The 13,800-nt window shown below is 41.6% G+C and overlaps 1 long non-coding RNA gene across 1 annotated transcript in view; it reads right to left on the bottom strand.

Annotated features, from left to right (window-relative positions):
- LOC146396001 (uncharacterized) overlaps positions 1–13,542 on the bottom strand; it is an 881,025-nt gene extending 867,483 nt beyond the window's left edge. The window contains exon 1 of the long non-coding RNA XR_014829825.1: positions 13,421–13,542. This is a non-coding gene — a long non-coding RNA (uncharacterized LOC146396001). The remainder of the gene's footprint in view (positions 1–13,420) is intronic.
- Positions 13,543–13,800: the final 258 nt, after the last annotated feature.

The raw sequence follows: 13,800 nt of genomic DNA, 5'->3' as shown, positions 1-13,800 counted from the left end.
ATCTGGTGTTGCCATGAGCAGTGGTGCAGTTTGTAGATGTGGCTTGGATCCTGTGTTGCTGTGACTGTGGTGTAGGCCAGCTGCCGAAGTTCCAATTTGATCTCTAGCCTGGGAACTTCCATATGCCACAGGTGCAGCCCTAAAAGAGACAAAAGAAAAAAAAAAAAAAATGGCCTTACAGTTCCCAGAAGCTACACTGGAACCTAGACAATAACAACTGAGCAAAACAAGAAAGAAACAAAAGAACCTAGACAAAAACAATTGAGCAAAACAAGAAAGAAACATTTGCACTTGACAAAAATAAGGAATCCAGTGTAGGAAGAAGGCAAAGGAAAATCTCCTGACCACAGGCCTCCAGAGCGACTGGTTCAGATCAGAGGAAGAGGATGCAAGATCCAGGAGAGAAGCTTCCCGGGAGCAAAGTCGGGGGGGGAGGGTGTAGGGAGAACCCGAAAGAGGATCATATAGATTAACTGGAGGAAACTGTATTGGGAGAGCGGGAGAGTGTGGAAAGACATTAGTGGATACAAAGGAAACAAGTCCAGTGAAAATCAAGGGAGTCAGTAGCTCCAGAGAAAGTGAAGACATACATGAGAGAAGAAATATCATCACAGCACACTACTTAGCTCTGGCAGTGATATTTAGAGTCATAATTTTATAAACTCTGAAACACTGATTGAACCAAAAATCGCAGAGGGTAAGGGAAGAGAGTGAAGTCCTCGGTGCTGGAGGAGATATTCCACAGGTAGGGAGTAAAACTGATGACTCAGAAGAGAGCAGCACGCAGTTATTAAGAAATATGGAAATCATGCCAGAAGAAGCAACTAAAAGAACTCAAAGTAGCTGAAGGATGGAGGACAGGGCTTTGTTACATAGTAAGTAAGACAATTGCTCTTCATGGGAGACTTTTATAGCTTTTACCTAATAATGAACATCAGTTCTGATAGTCTACTACAAGGAGCCTCAGTGCTATACTTTAAAATGTAGATTACCATGTCCCTGTGAAACACTTACTATCAAAAGGCAGAGAAATTCCTCCCCTCCTACCTCTTTCCTCACAAGCCCGCCAAAGCCCTCCATGCCAAGACAAGTTGGATCCGACTAGATGGTCTGGTGGCCTGAATAAAATCACATTATCTCCAACTTGCAAATGGATTTGTTTCAGAAATCCCTGGGTCAGTTGCTTGGAATGTGGGGATGTTTTTTCCTCCTTATCTCCATCTCAGCAGACATATTTTAGGTGGTTATTCATCACAGGATTCTGGATGGTGGCTTCCTTGGATGGAGGAGCAGGGAGATAGACGGGGTGGTGGTAGGATGACCACAAGATAGATATGGGTTATTAACATTGAACTTTGTGTTGGATGGTGGGTTTGAAACCCAGCAGGGCCCCATGGGGTCCTGGGCACACAAGCCTTTCTGTGTCGCCCATTTCTTGTATTTAAGGAATAAACTTCAGCCTCCATGACCTTCCCTGAGTTCCGAAGGGCAGATTCAAACAGTTGCTGATCAGAGAGGGAAGGGATGCAAAGACCAGGGAGGAGTAACCAAGAGACAAGAGTGCAGCTTTGGGGTAGGGTCCTGGTCCCTCCTCAAGGAATATAGATAACAGTATCTTTGAGTTCTTCTGCAGAACTCAAACTCCCAACAAATGGAAGATGTTAATAAGGCATTTTTTATTCTGGAAAGGAGAGCACCAGACCATTGAAAACTAGCTTTGAAAACTGCAAGCTTGCCTCTACACTGGTCCTTATCTGCAGCCCTATTTTTCACTCCCAAAACTATTAAACCCCTCCCAATCTCTCCTAAGGGTGGCATTAGCCTCCTGTGACTCTCCTTCACCCAAAACTCTGTCTCCAAGTTTCTAGTCAGCACCAGTGAACAGAGGCCGAGTTCTACCAACAGGTTCGTGGATACTTATTACTTTATAAAATTATATGAATAAACAAGTAAATAATCAAAGCAGGAACCAGGGATAAGAATGTGTCATGAACCCAAAATTATCAACGCATTTCTACATACCTGAAGCCCAAGGGAGATAAAATTATATCAACACAGACTCCTGTTTAACTGATGATATAATAGATGGCATATTTACCCACATAATCAGCAATAAATAATAAATAAATAAATAATAACCTGCAATAAATATTTATTAATTATTTAATAAAACAAGGGTGAAACATTGAATAATAACTATGGTTATGGTAATCCAGAGAGTCATGGCCCCAGGCCTGTCAGTATGGGAGAGTCACAGTTATCTTTCAGAATTCAAAAGTTATATTTAAATATATGGACCATTTCAAAGGTTTCAAAACATGTAGGTAGTAATTCCCTTATGCATCCCATGACTAGTTATGAAAAAAGTGAAGGAAGGAAGGAGGAAGGAAGGGAGGAAGAAAGAAAGAAGCAATAGAAATAGATGTGGGAAAGTGTATTTATTTTATCTTGATTATTGGCACTGCGAAAAGCAAATGTGGTTAGGAATCTGCAAAGAGCCAAGAAGGTCCAAGCAGGTTCTGAAGAGACCCCAGGGCTCTTCTGAGGCCAGTAGGAGCTGAGGATGCTGGGCTTTTCCCTCTTCCTTGACACATAGGTCCTTGAGTGCTTCTTTTGGCTTATTATTCAAAATTGGGGACATATTTAGGTCACAGATATAATAAATATATGTTCATACTGTGAAAGCAACTAAACTCTAAATTCTCTCCAAGAAGCAAATTTTCCTGCTTCTTGATTCTTCCTCTCTTTGACCACATTCTTTGGCAGAATTTCTCTTCTTCTCGAGTTGCTTTCTAAAAATGTCTCCGAATGTCTGAGGTACAAAACAGTCCTTAACCCACAATGATTCTGGTGGGACACCATATTCCACACACCTCACAGACCACACATACACCCCTACCCCACACATACGTGATGACTCCACAGCCAGCAGGACCCTGAAAATCATGTCCTACATCAGGGCCAAGGCTTCACACGGGCTCATTCAGAGCAGATGTACTAACCTGGAGGTACACCTTTGCTAGGGGCCAGGCCTGCAGGCAGGTGATGCCTGATTCCTAGTCCCCAAACACACAGCCTCGAGCCTGCCACCCAGAAGAGCAAAGCTATAGGAAAATAATAGGCAAGGTAGTTAGCGGAGAGGTGGGGGGGGGAGGAACTTCTCATGATTTGAATAACATTTCCATAGCATTTATTCTTTGCCAGATCTGTTCTAAGTGCTTTACAAAAACTATTAACCAATGAGGTAGGTACTATTATTCACATTCAAAGATGAAAAGATGGAGGCCAGGGACATTAAGTAATTTGTCTAAGGTCACATAGCTACAAAGTGATGGATTTGATCCATGCAGTCTGGCTTCAGTGTCTGTGATTATGCCAACCTCTTCAGCCTCCTCTCTACCTTGCTAACTTCTGGGGTCACTTATGAGCTTCTCCTATCAGAAAGAATAAAGTGTGGGTAGCAATAAACCCTGAAGCCACACAGAGGGGCAGAAGCTCCAACCAGGAGTCAGGGAAGGAGGGCTGGGGACAGGAGCTTTAGACACTGAGAATGGGGCCTTCCTGATCAGACTTCGATGGTGTGAGTAAGCCTAGTGGCCAAGGTAAGGAAAAGAGGCCACTCACAATGAGAAAATAAGCCAGGAGTGGAGGAAAATGAAGCCAAATCACTCTCATCAGAGAAGCCCATAAGTAGCATTTACAGACCTTAGCTTCTGTGCCCATTCAACTCAGTGACTGCTCATAAAAGGCCTACTATGAGGAAAGCATGACACAGGACAGCACAGAATAAGGAACATGGCTCAGATTGTCCTCGTCTCGGTGGAGCCTTGATGGTGGGCTTGTTCTGTGGGAGCGGGGACCTCAGCCACCAAGGGCAGTTGAAGCATCTGAGAGCACAGTCTGTGGGGCTGAGAGCAGCTGGGCTTCTCCAAGCCCCACCAGTTGGAGGGAAAATAAATACATAAGTGGGGGAAAAAACAGAGGAGCCAACGTTAGTCAAGATAAAAGAAATCCACAGGAAGGTCAGCCACTCTAAGAATAACTGTCCTGCAAAAACAAAACCAGGCCAAATATAACATCCCCTACCTCAGCCTAAATCATCTGCCTTTTGAAGTCAGTGTTATGTTCCGGTATTTTTTTTTCTCCTTTATTCCCTATAGGTTCGTCTAAGGTAGGCCAGTCTCTGTGAGAAGATATATGTGAGCAGGGTTTCATTTGACATCCGTTTTCCAGCTATTAAATTCGTGGTGGTTATTTTTAGAACAAAAGATAGTTTAAGAAATAATTAGGTGCCCATATGTGACACAGGCCAGATAGTGGGAAAGGATTTTAGGATTATGTCTAAAAAAATTCCAGCGGGCTGAAAAGTCGGTAAAAAGAATGTGGCCTTGAAGTTGATTAAAATGATCAATTTTTTAAAATTCAGCAATACACTCTCACTGTACCTCAATTTCTCCATTTGCATGCCTCACTGTTGCTTGCATAGAGCAACTCCCCTGACCCCTCCCAGCCCCCAGTCTGTGAGGCCAGCATGATCAGTTGGGTTTCTAGCAGTGGTGATGGATTTGCTGTGATCCACCCTCACGCGCTCTCCTATTTCTGCCCATGATGAATGGACACCATTACAAGATGGCGTCTGGGGTGAGGAGTGCAGCCTAGGGGAGCTCACCCCCACCTCCCCCACGGGGGAGCCAAACGCTGGACCTTGGCCCCTTGTGTGTGAGGCCTTAACCTACTGAACTAACTGGCCACAAAAAAATAAGGATGCTTATCACTGACTTGCCAAACAGAAGTGCTGTGAGAATATATTCCGAATGAAAGAAAGAAAGGCGGGGTGGGGGGCGGAAAGGGAGGGAGAGAGGGTGATCTTAGAAGCTTTGTTTCCAAGGTAAAACAGCTATTTAAATACCAACTAATATTATTTTAAGTCAGGAACAGAGGCAGTGGCAATAAAAGCGGTTTGTCTCAGTCAACAACTGGCTAGAGACTACATGCGTCTACAAAATGAGTTTCCTAAGATCAAGCCTATTTTAGAAACATCGATACTGAAACAGCAGTAACAGTTTCTTCCCCTTAGTTTAAGCACTGCTTGGATATGCATTACATCCAGCCAAACAATAACTGAACAAATTCCTCTCTTAAATCTCCCCAAGTTCAAGTACACGGCTTTGAGCACACCACAAGCTTTATAAAAAAAAAAAAAAAAAAAAAAAAAAAAGCCCAGCTTTAAGTATGCAATAATCGCTCATTTCCTGCCCATTAATTCAGACATCATGCAATCACTCAAAGGCATCCATTTTCCTTTGCTGCTATTTTGGGGACTGCCGCCCTATTGTCATCCCTGCCTTAGACCCCTGACTTCGCCGTCTTTTAATTAGAGCCAGCAAGAAGGACAGGCGGAGTCAGCCTGCTGAGGGTGATCCATCACAGGACTGACTTTGCTCCCTGGCCCCGTAGATGACAGTTTATAAACAGGACATCTTGGCTATCAAGATAGCCGCTTAAGGAAACAGAAGAACAAATGGTGACCATCTTGTAAGCCACTTGCCTAACATTATAAACTCTAGTCTAGGGCTATATTTACATACACTGTGTTTTGATTAAACATCCAATTAGGCTTTACCAATGATGATTCTTTGCAAAATGTTTTGTCTGAGCCTGCCCTCAAATAAACTGATGCCATAACCTAAAAGCTGCCCAAGGTGTCAACTTATATGCTTATAACTGAGCAATTGGACCTATTTTTAACAGATTTGGTTTTTTTAGCTAAATCCTTTCCACACTGATCAACAGCAGTAGCCCCAGTCCTGAAAAAGGAAAAACTCAATACTGGTGGGCTCATTCATTGTCATTAGAGAAAGTACTACACATAAGCCTACATAGTATTGAATACTACTATTCAATAGACTTTTCCAGGTAAAACTAAAGGACTGATTTATGTCTGCCTATATCTAACCCTATTATCCTGGAGGGAAGACTTAAGACCCAAAGTTACAGTGGGCTGTAATTGAACTCTTCAGTGTGGTGAGCTGGTGCATGTGCTAGGTGCAGGGGTACAGATACCCAGCCTTGCACCCATGGAAGCTCACTGTTAGAAGAGGTGGTGCTGAGGAGGCTGAGGAGGACAGCGTGACACATGCAGACCATCAGTGTAGGGTACAGAAGATGCTAAGATGCAGGCTAGAGCTGGTCTGCCTAGATTTGACTCCCAGCTCCTCCATTTAGCGTAGAGTGCTACCGTGGGCAGTTTACTTAAACTATCTGTATCTGTTTCATTACTATTTTGGATGCATTTCTTTCCAGTCCTCTGAGTGTGGATATGTCCAATATATACACACACATACATAAAACAAATCACATTTTTGCATATTTCTATATTTTCTACACTAAACAGTATATGAGAAGCATTATTCTATGTTAATATTGTTTCTCATGCCTTATAAGAAGACACCATATGAATATACACGAACTTATTAAGCCACTCCTTACTGTTGGATATTTACACTATTTTTCACTATTGTAAATTTATTTTTTGTCTTTTTAGGGCCACGCTCATGGCATATGGAGTTCTCAGGCTAGGGGTCAAATCAGAGCAGTAGCCCCTGGTCAACACCACAGTTACAGCAACGTAGGATCTGAGCCATGTCTGCACCCTACATGCAGCTCACGGCTCACGGCAATGCCAGATCCTTAACCCACTGAGTGAGGCCAGGGATCGAATCTGCGTCCTCATGGATGCTAGTCAGATTCATTTCTGCTAAGCCACGACAGGAACTCCTCACTATTGTAAATTATGATGAATATTTTTTCCTATCTTCTCAAAGAGTTTAGCAGTATTAGATTGAAATAGTCCATGAAAGATTTTAAAAATCTCAATAAAAATGTTAAAACCCAGTAGTTTAGGCGGTAATTTTCCACAGCTTTTTAATTCTTCCTTGGTCATGTGGCACTCCATTTTTTTTTTTTTATAATAATGCAGACTTTAAAATACTGTATGATAGGAACTAAATTCAATGTTGAACAATGACTGTTGATTCACCTCCTAGTCTATTTCCAGGCTCCGATTTAAGTGCAGAGGATACAGCAGTGAACAAAACAGACCATCTTCAGGCTTCATCGTGTTTACTTCCCAGCAGGGAGACAGAAAAACACAAACATAAAATATATCAGAAGGTGATACGTACTAGAGAAAAAGCCTGAGAGGGAGACAGGTAGTGCCTGACAGAATAGGAGAGGTGCTATTTTTTCCTAGAGTGGCCAAGGAAGAACACAGTAAGAAGGTGATATTTGAGCAGAGATTGAGAGAGGAGAGATGAGAGGCAGTTTTCTGGCCCAGGGTGAGTGAACAAAAGCAGAATGGAAGCTCATTTGGGAGAAAACAAGTGGGTGAAGGAGATTGTGGTAAAAGATGTGTTCAGAGGAGGAGCAGTGGGCCAGATCATGTCAGGCCTAGTAGACCTTTGTAAGGACTTTGAGTTGAGTTGGTAGACATGAGTTGTTGGGGTTTTTTTTGTTTTTGTTTTTCTGTTAGTAAACCTTTAATTACTCAATTTTTAAAATTTTGTTTTGTTTTTTATTTTCTTGGAGTATAGTTGACTTAACAGTGTTGTATTAGTTTCAGATGTACAGCAAAATGAATCAATTATGCATATATATAGTCATATATTCTTTTTTCCCATATAGGTTATTACAAAATATTGAGTAGATTTCCATGTGCTACACAGCAGGTCCTTACCAGTTATCTATTCTACACATAGTATCATGTATATGCCAACCTCATGGTAGACACGTGTCCTTTTTTTTTTTTTTTTTTTTTTTGTCTTTTTGTCTTTTTAGGGCCACATCCATGGCATATGGAGGTTCCTAAGTGAGGGGTCTAATCAGAGCTGTAGCCACCGGCCTATGCCAGAGCCACAGCAATGCCAGATCCGAGCTGCATCTGCGACCTACACCACAGCTCACGGCAATGCCAGATCTTTAACCCACTGAGCAAGGCCAGGGATTAAACCCGCAACCTCATGGTTCCTAGTCAGATTTGTTTCTGCTGTGCCACTAGGGGAACTCCACATGTTCTTAATAGATGCTTTCATACACATTCTGAAAGTATCCACATCTTTCTAAGGTCCTTATACTCCCAGTAACATTATCTGATATGAGTTCTCATTGATATGTTTCTATAGACCTTCTTCCCATTCTAATCACCCAATAAAATTTCTATTAGAATCCTTCTAATCCAACTGGCTATGCATGAGTTTAAGAGCTATGTTCTTAAAATCTTTGACATTTTGTCAAGGAGAGCTAAGCGTAAGGGCTAAAAACAGAAAACAAGTAGAAGTAAACATATTTCTGAACACAAAAATGAGTTTCCACAGAGATCAGTATTGGGACCATCTGATATTTCATAGGTGCCCTGCAAGAAAGCACAAGAAAAAGCTCCTGCATTATAGATGATACTAAGATAGCTAACATGTGAAATGCCCATAGAAACAAAATAAATACTAGAAGAATCTCTCAAAACTCTGTGATTCCATACAAAATTGAAAGATGAGTGTCAGCATTTAGAAATCATGCAAAAATGTACTTATGAAACTCTAGGATCTGAGCCTTCAGTTTCGCCAGGCTTCAGGGCCTTTCTCTACAGACACCATCCCCTGCCATGGGGGCAAAGAGGTGAATAAATGCAAGATGGCATCAGAAAATGTAATAAATAGGAATTCCCTTTGTGGCTCAGTGGGTTAAGAACCCAACTAGTATCCATGAGGATGTGGGTCTGATCCCTGGCCTTGTTCAGTGGGTTAAGGATCTGGCATTGCCATTAGCTATGGTGTAGGTTGCAGTGTGGCTCAGATCTGGTGTTGCTGTGGCTGTGGCATGGGCCAGCAGTTGCAGCTCTGATTCAACTCCTAGCCTGGGACTTTCCATATGCTACAGGTGCAGTCTTAAAAAAAATTTTTTTTAATTAAAAAAAAAAAAAGTGTAACAGGAGTTCCCATCATGGCGCAGTGGTTAACGAATCCGACTAGAAACCATAAGGTCACAGGTTCGATCCCTGGCCTTGCTCAGTGGGTTAAGGATCTGGCATTGCCGTGAACTGTGGTGTAGGTCGCAGATGCAGCTCAGATCCCGCGTTGCTGTGGCTGTGGTGTAGGCCAGCAGCTGTAGCTCTGATTCGACCCCTAGCCTGGGAACCTCCATATGCCACGGGAGCGGCCCTAGAAAAGGCAAAAAGACCAAAAAAAAAAAAAAAGTGTAACAAATAAACATACTTTCAACGAATATGTACTGAACACAGATTATATGCCATGGTCCATGCTTGCTATTGGAAAGACAAAGCTTGTAGTCTTGCAGTGTGACAAATGATGGAATGTGATGAATTCTTTCCTAGGTGACACCACACGATGCTATATGGAAAAAAGAACATGCAGCCTAGATGGCTGGGGGCAGGGAAGGTAAAAGAAGTGGTGGGAGTTACCCAGGTGTAGGTGGGTTGAAAGGATTCGGGTGTCCCAGAACGAGGAAAACTATAAGAGAGAAGAGCCAGAGGGAGTCTGGGAGATGTTGATGAAGCTGTTCTGAGTGGTTGGAATAGAGATAGAGAGATGGGGTCTGGGAGGAATGAGGGGTGAGAGGGGAATACTTGTCTCACCCGCCTGTGCACAATGGTACACCCATATCTGGAAGCATGAACGCAATGCTGGTCCTCAGACTTAACATCACACATGGTCAGAAGCTTAGGTAAAAGGCAACTAAAATGATGATGTGCATGAAGCAATTTTCATCGAAAGAAAGACTGAAAAAATAATATTCCTCCCATAATAAAGGCTAAAAGGGAAAATGTACCAAAGTTTACGAAATTGAGATAAATAATAAGTAAGGTGACATGATGTACCCCACAGATCAAATTCTAGACAAAATCCAGACAACCAGGGCATTTCATACATTAACCTTATCTAAAGTCAATGCCTTCCAAATTTGCAGAATCTCCAAAAGATGGTCCTTGGAATTTATATTTTAACATATTTCAGATGCTTCTTATATTGGGCAAGACCCCTGCAGCATAATGAATATGGTATGTTAGCGCTTATAAAACATACTTGCATTTCAATAGTTTGTAATGAATGAATATGTTCTAAGTAAGAGGTAAGAGCTCAATTAACTAGAATCACAAATACAGCTGTTTCACAACTCAAATCCAGACTCCAAAGGTTTAGGACAAGGGTAAACCCTTCATTAGTCTGAGTCCAATCTGATCCCTTGTTTTGGGGATTTCACTACTGCTAAAACCTTCAACAAACGGCAGAGAAAAGATCACAAATCATTCAGTGATGGATGTTGAGTCACCATATAGGGATATCAACAGTCAGAAAAGTCCAGAAGGTCTTTTTCCTGGATAACATGGAAGACCTAGAGGTATTTCTTCCGCGTAATTTTTCTCATATGCTAAACAATTGCAACAATTGTACAAAATTATGTTAATTTAATAAAGGTTACCAGCCAGGATCAGGATCACCCTACTATAGCCAGGTGAATTTCTCATATAAGAGGGGAAAGATGCCATGGCCAAAAGGAGGCACTCCCATGTTCAACCTGGTTTTTTTGTTTGTTTGGGGATTTTTTTTTTTTTTTTTTTTTTTTTTTTTGGCCACGCCTGCAGCATGTGGAAGTTCCTGCGCCAGGGATCAAACCTAAGCTACACGGGTGACAATGCTGAGTCCTTAACTGCTAGGCCACAAGGGAATTCCAACAACCTATTATTTTTAAAACATGTATTGCCCTCATGTGACAAGTATGTAGGCCATTTGATAATGGTCATCCACCTATCCAAATGCTTTTCCAGGAACAGGTGGTGGTCACTCTATCACTCGTGTTTCTCCCCAGTTAAGCCTGGCCATGTGTGAAGTAGACCCTTATTTAGAAAAAGGGATTGGAGTATCCCTTGTGGCTCAGGGGTAATGAACCCAACTAGTATCCATGAGAATGTAAGTTAAGGATCTGGCATTGCTGTGAGCTGTGTTGTAGGTTGCAGATGCGGCTTGGACCTGGCGTTACTGTGGCTGTGACAGAGGCTGGCAGCTGCAGCTCTGATTCAACCCCTAGCCTGGGAACCTCCATATGCTGGGAGTACAGCACCCCTCCCCCCAAAAAAGGGATAATTCTCTAAAAATATCAGCCCTCATCACAGGTACCTATCAACTATCTCTCATTATTCAACACTTTGTATTACAAGACCCTTTTAGAAATAAATTATGAGCCAATAGATTTTTTTCATTTGGTATATTTGTGGACCCCAGACACACATCAATGTTATTTTCTTATTTCCTCTTCAATTCACTGGATAATAGATCTCAGTGCTGAAATGCTTCTTTCGATTAAATTTGCAGTACATCTAAAGATTTAGGGTTGTAAGCTCATTACAATGTGAGTAACATAGAACAATACCATTGCTGGTGGCCCTGGATACCCAGATGGGGCTCCTTATAACAAGTTTCAGTTGAATCCTTGTATGAACAGATTCAATGCCTATGAAGAAGTCAGAATCAGACATCAAAATCCAATAAAAGGACCTCTCGACATTCAAAAATCCACGGCTGTGAAATATTTAACAAAAGCCAAATGCTGAAGTTCCCATTGTGGCTCAGCGGTTAACAAACCCAACTAGCATCCATGAGGTTGAGGGTTCAATCCCTGGCCTCGCTCAGTGGGTTAAAGATCTGGCGTTGCCATGAGCTGTGATGTAGATGGTAGACATGGCTCAGATCTCACGTTGCTGTGGCTCTGGCGTAAGCTGGTGGCTACAGCTCCGATTGGACCCCTAGGCTGGGAAACTCCATATGCACAGGTGCAGCCATAAAAAAAAAAGAAAAAAAAAAAAAAAAAAAAAAAAAGCTGAACCTGAACTGAAGGAAGAAGACTTTTTTCCTACTGTGACCTGTTGGAGGTGAAATAAAAACACCCAGTCCCACATTAAGCCAGAGAGCAGAAAGTGGCTGTGTGATTCAGCTCAGAGAGACTGTTAACTCACTATAGACGTGGGTGTTTTCATTCTCAGAACATTTTACCTTACTATTTAGTCATTCCAGAGATCCTAAATGCTGAACATATAAGTTGTACCAGGGCCTCTGGACAGGGTTTACAGCTGATGTCTATAAAAGCAAAATAAACGCATAGGTGTGGGCTTATTTTAGCCACACTTCTGTGTTACACTTTACAGATAAGTAAATACGAATAGGGTAAGAAGGATCACCTGCTAAGAAGCCCAACAACCAGGTTGCCCAATTTAGTGAAGAAAAATACTGAACATCAGTTAAATTTGAATTTCAGATAAATGAGAAATAATCTTTTAGTATATAAGTATGTCCCATACAATAATATATTTGGACATACAATAATATATTCATTCTTTGGAACATACAATAATATATTCATTCTTTATCTGAAATTCAATTTAACTAGGCATCCTACATTTTATCCAGTAAGTCTACCAGCTCACTGCTACAAAAGGAAACCACACTTGAGTCTACAGATAAGAAACTGAACTTGAATTAATTTGTCTGGTTCAATATCAGACAAATGAGTTCTTAGGCCAAGAACCAAGATTTGGTACAAAGGAAAACCTCAGTGGTAATTTTGTTCTTGCCTAAAGTAGGAGGACATTGTACCTGACAATAATGCTTTTATTTATTTTTTTATTTTTTTGCTTTTTAGGGCCACACCCTCGGCACATGGAAGTTCCCAGGCTAGGGGTCAAATCAGAGCTACAGCCACTGGCCTATGCCACAGCCACAGCAATGCAAGATCTGAGCCGCGTCTGCAACCTACACCACAGCTCACTGCAATTCGGGATCCTTAACCCACTGAGCAAGGCCAGGGATCGAACTTGCAACCTCAAGGTTACTAGTCAGATTCATTTCCACTAAGTCACAAAAGGAACTCCTGCTTTTATTTTTGCTAAATTCTGTTGAATTAACATAATGCAAAAATGTGATATTTTGCATTTTCTAGTAGCCTATGTGAAGTAGGAGAAATGTCATCTCTATAGGAGTTCATGTCCATTTCTAACAAGACCACCATGACAAGGATTAAGTGCATACCTCAATTATATTTAACATAGAGAAAGAAGGGGTTACTGATATGGCCCTTACACTTATAGATGGGCAAATTTGGGGTGGGTTTATTTGGTTAGGGGTTTAAGGTTTGTGTATAAATGTGCTTGAGGGTTCCCCCTGATAAGAGGATAAATCTCGGAGTTCCCGTCGTGGCGCAGTGGTTAACAAATCCGACTAGGAACCATGAGGTTGCGGGTTCGGTCCCTGCCCTTGCTCAGTGGGTTAACGATCCGGCGTTGCCTGAGCTGTGGTGTAGGTTGCAGACGCGGCTCGGATCCCACGTTGCTGTGGCTCTGGCGTAGGCCGGTGGCTACAGCTCCGATTCAACCCCTAGCCTGGGAACCTCCATATGCCGCGGGAGCGGCCCAAGAAATAACAACAACAACAACAACAAAAAGACAAAAGACAAAAAAAATAAATAAATAAATAAATAAAATTATAAGTATTTTGTGCAACTGAAAATAATGTTTATTTCATTTTATAAATAGGTAACTGTAAATGGCACAGAACACCTCTGATCAAATGTTTTTAATTTAAGAAATTAATTTGTATAAAAATACCATGATAACTCAAGCAGAGATTATTATATGTCATTCGTTTCCAATTACATGGGATATCTTTGAGACAGGAACTTGTTCAGGCATCTACTATATTTCTTGGGTATTTGGAATTTTTTTAGTACACATAGAATCCT

The sequence above is a fragment of the Sus scrofa genome, chromosome 15, assembly GCF_054392235.1.
Source record: "Sus scrofa isolate SSC_HxYL_T2T_F1_AM1 chromosome 15, Sscrofa_HxYL_maternal_Yorkshire_Landrace_v2.0, whole genome shotgun sequence".
Lineage (NCBI taxonomy): Eukaryota > Metazoa > Chordata > Mammalia > Artiodactyla > Suidae > Sus > Sus scrofa.
This window is presented reverse-complemented; position numbering and strand designations above follow the sequence as displayed.